Source organism: Melampsora larici-populina (assembly GCF_000204055.1).
Source record: "Melampsora larici-populina 98AG31 unplaced genomic scaffold MELLAscaffold_27, whole genome shotgun sequence".
Lineage (NCBI taxonomy): Eukaryota > Fungi > Basidiomycota > Pucciniomycetes > Pucciniales > Melampsoraceae > Melampsora > Melampsora laricis-populina.
The window spans coordinates 347,143-352,192 of record NW_006768791.1 but is presented as its reverse complement, the minus strand read 5'-3'; positions in this window follow the sequence as shown (position 1 = coordinate 352,192).

The following is a 5,050-nucleotide window of genomic DNA, read 5'->3' as shown; positions in this document are numbered from 1 at the left end:
TGCTTTTTGGATTATTATATATGATTCCTTTTATTCAGAAGCAGCTGGATATATTCACCAAAAGATACAACCACAGCAAATGCAGAAAGGATCCTCACTCCTGCCTTTCCTGCGGTCACAGTGCTGACTTTTGCTACAAAAACCCAGTTGAGTTGTTTAATGGACATGATGGATTGATTTGTGTCCCCGCTGAAGACATCAATAGTTGAATTATAGATAATTATCCCAACATACATAGTTGATTTACCTACACACCTGATTGGTTTTCATTGGTTGCAGATAACATCATGCCCACCTTGAATCTCCCACATGAGAAACTCAAGTACTACAACATATGGGTTGCATTTTGACTTATGTGCAATGCTTTGTTAGATCACAACTGGGAAGGCACTCTCTTTGAAGGAAAATATCTGAATGCTTTTGGTACTTGAACGTGAACATCTTACACAAGTTTATTTGGAAACTCATGGTCTATATGCATCTCAACCACAATTATATCTTGAAGTATAGGAAGAAAACAAATAATAATTTATAATGTGATAAAAGGACACAAACATTTAAAAAAAAGTAGAAAAAAAAGTGGATCGAGTGAAATTGCAAGGATTTCAATTTTGCTTTGAATGCTTCCATCTCATCCTTCTGCTTCTGACTTTTTATCATATCACATTTACAAATCCACTCATCTGCATAATTCTCAACCAATGTTTCTTGATGAATTTCCCACTCTTCATCACTCCTGTTGCCTTGCATGTCAGTAATCTGCTTAAGATGTTGAACTATACTTTTAGAAATTTGACAAGACGATCCAAATTGTGTTACCTTGTGTCCTCCAGTTGAATAGGTCGCTGATCATGAGTAAAAGTCTTGGAGTTAGTACTATAGTGTTTGATGTCTGATGCCCAAACCATTTCAACAACTCCATCACATCCATCAAAATTGATCTCAAAATTGTAGTCAGGAAATACAAATTGAGCCCCTTCAGTACAGCCATGCTTTGAGGTTCTGCCATGTCAACAGAGTCTACCTCTATCTTGATGAATCATACTAAATAATCCAAAGGTATAGTCAGAATAATTGTTATTGACATGCACCTTGTTAGCAAACTCATCACATGTGACAACAGAATTGGAACCAAAGACACACCCATGGGGTGACTTAAAAAATGACTTTGATGCCCAGGAGGGTGCACGACATTGTGCAGCTTGTTCACAGTTGGATTGAAAGGCACCAATGGATAGAGAGGCAAATTGTGCAGCTAGGAAGTGATTGATGCAAGGAAGATACATCTGACGGCGTAAGACATTTTCCATACAAGCCACAAGTTGTGAAGTGTTTAGATTGAGAGTGTAAGGACCTAGTATCCAGAAGAATAAAATCAAAGCCTCCTCAAAATCATGGAAAAGTCAAAATGATAATAATAATAGATACAAAATACCATATTTTTTTTCCTGTATTCACCACAAAACCCTACCACAAAAACAGTGTCATTTGTTATGGGCTGCTTTGCCACCATCTTGCAAACATTTCCATTCATTTCATCAAGTGCATCATAACATATTGGGTAAGATTGTCTACCAATCTCTTGATCAGTAAATACATGATATTTAATATTAACAGCCCTCCAACCTGGGTACTTAGTACCCAGATCAACTTTGAGCATCAGCTTTCTTCCATGAATAAGCTTGATTGGTGTAGAATGTGTCAAGGGAGGTATTACTGGAAAAGGTGTGGGAAACGTGATACCAAGATTGTTGAATGTGGATAAGGCTCCTAACAAGGTGGTAATTAGCATTTGGAAGACAGGCAGAGATAGAAAATCTAGGAATTCTTGCCAATTGATTCCTCATTTGTCAATGTGAGCATATTGTTATCAATACAACCAAGAGAATGATTGTTCACTGTAAGAAGTGAGTTGAAACCTTTCTGAGTGGTGAATTTTGTTTGGTGGCTGTAGTTGGTTTGTAAGATAGGTATGTTATGTCTAAGAGTTGGAATCACAGCCCCCTATCACAAGTGACTGGCAGCCCAGTGCCTCCTGGTGACCTCAAAATGTTCTCAATTTGTTTTCAATTTGTTTTCACTTGGTCGTGTAACTTACATCACACAGTCTTTGACAAGTTTTTGGATGACCAGTTGTCAGTTATATCTTGACTGGGGACCAGATCTCCACAAACAAGTTGTGAACCTGATCTTGAAGAGATATATAAGTCATCATGAGCTGAAATATTCGATTCCCCATATGCATCCTTTCCAACCGCACTGGTGAAGTCCATATATAAAGCATCTCAAAATCATAGATACAAATTGGCATCATCTACAAATCAAGAGTGTTTGAACAGAAAGGATACCCAAGCGCAATTGGTCATACCATCTATAGCATCCTATTAGGTTCAGCAGCAATCATCCATCCATATCCATGTCATCATCCTCATGTTTGCCTTGCACAAATCCCTGGTCAAACACAAAAGTCAGTCAAAATCAAAAACTCCAATCAATTCAGAACTCACCAGATTCATCAATTCAACTGTTGAGAGTGTTTTGCTTTGAATATCAAAAGTGCCTTTTCTGTTCTTGATGAAAACTAGCTGCCCAATGGCCTTGTCACACTCAATGACATGATATCCTCCATGCTTGTCATAGAGCACTGAGGCGTTCAGAAAGAGTGGCAAAGAATAGTACGGAATCTTGTGTTTGTCACCATCAGAAAGAGGTATCAATGAACTGACAACAAGGAGCAGATGGTCAGAATTGGGAAGCTTGATAATATCCGTGATACAGCCCTTCCTTTTACATGAGTTGTGGGAATATGAGATGTAGCTATTTCCAGAAGCCTTCTTGTAAGTGCTATGTGGCTTGGTTGAAATGAGGACCCTTGTGGTCACATCAAATTTTGAGTGTGCAGTGTACTCTGCCCCTATATGACCATTTTTTTGAAGGGTCTCAAAGGCAATAGGACTGAGTGGTCTTTCTTTCCACAATGTCTGTTGCTTTCTTAAGAGGTATTCTCCAATAATAGGATCATTCTTGAAGGCGGTGTGATTGTTATTGATCATGGCTTGGAAGAAGCTACGCCTGGAATAGTGCTGAAGTAATGACTTGCCCTGCCGTTCTAGTCATGGGAACAATCTTTATAGGTCAGATATTGAGATGGAGACATGCACTGATTTCTGTTTTCAAGTTCAGCAAGTTGGCTGCCAGTTGAAGTGGTCAAATGGGGTCTATGTGCTCAGCCAAAAGCAAACTTGGCTTTCTGTCAAGGGTGTCACCTTTTCCTGACATCATAAAGTGTTCAGATGGAGTCTAGGTGCTCAGTGAAAAGAAAACTGGGCTTTTCCATCAAGGGATTTGCCTTGCCCCGACATTCCAGAGCTTGTCTGATAATTGGATCACTCTAAAAGGGAATGTGATATCTATGGATGTGGAGCTTCCATAGCTGTCAAACAATTGTTCAACACTTGGTTGGGATCTTGTCAGTGACTGATCAGGATATTTTTGATGACTGGAGAAGATCTCTACAATAACTGGTTGGGAAATAGTATACAGCCTATTGAAAACATCTTTAAAAAAACTAAAAACAGATTAAAAACATATTGAGGTCACTGGATGTACTGGGCTGCCAGTCACTTGTGATTGGGGGCTGTGAATGAGGTGTGTTGATCCATTGTTCAATGTGAATATACTTGATTTGGTACTTGAAGGTAAGAAAGATGGTGGTCCCATGAAATTGGCTTGATAATTTTGATTTTGACACAAGGTTGAGACAGATAGTTTCTTCTTGTGTTGGTCTTGTATTGTAAGAATTCTTCTCAGTAGTTCTAGAGTTTCTGGGCTAGAATAATCCATAAACCTTGGTTTAAGAAGAGGCTGGTGAATTGTATTTAGGTTTCTATGCTTGCTTTTTTACACAGGACTCTGAGCTAGAAACACTATCAAGTTCTTCTTCAGAAGTTGAAGGTTTGTTTTGTTTTTTGGTGTTTTTTTTCTAGTTCCTTCCTTTTTTTCAGCTTTTCTTTGGTTGGAGGATAATCTTTGTTGTGTTTATCACCCTGAAAGATAAGCTCAAGTCCATTACATGTCTTACCAAGAGGTTCTTTGATCTTTTCAGCTGTGATCTTAAAAGGAGGACAAGTAGTTGACGTGATATAGAAGTAATCAGATTGGAAGAAGAGTGGATATGTTGGAATGTTGTTCCTTATGTCTTGTAGTTCATTAGACAACTGTTCAAAGATTTGACAAAGCTTTGATCCAGAGAAGCTGATCAGATTTGACTCCAGTGATTGACATTTTGATTTGTGCTGCATGGTGAGCAAAGAACGTTCAACTGATACAGCCATGGTGATACATTGCCAACTTTGCAGTGAAAGTGTATACTGGTTGAGTGGCTGAGGTTTTTGGTTGATTTGAAGCAGAAGACAAAGACAGAGCTGGTTGATTCAGATGTGAGAGGCCTTGACGTTGCTGTGATTTTGCTGGAGCAAAGCAGTTTCAAAGTGCCTGTGAATCCTTCTTCTTGTCTACTACTGATATGTGATTATTAAATGCATGATTTCTGGAAGCACTTGGCAGATGATTGGTGTCAGTAGTGGCAGGTGCTACATCATTGTCAAGCTTCTTGAGGCAGTCTCCACAAACACCAATGGTGGAGATGCTTTCAACCATACATTATTGTGTGCCAGCCTGTGCTGAACATCTGTTTCCCAGTAGGAGTGATAGGGAGGCTTGGTATGATCTCAGGTTTCTGTGGACTTTCTGGGGTAACAGATCTTTTTGTGAGATTAAAGTGCATTGCAGATATATGGATCATAACATATATATAAAGGTGAAAGCTTGGGTCCCGAATCATGAGAGGCTTGTATTTCCTTCTTCCTCCAATTGCTCTTGCACATTGAGTGGAGCACAGTGAACTGAGAGCAGTGAAAAAATTTAGGACAAACTTCTACAAACTTGTAGATGCATATGCTCCTAATCAGTCAAGCCTATTCAAGCTTTCTTTCAAATAAATCTGCTGAAAACTTATCAGATTCCCGCACTGTTCTTGAGCTGGTCAACG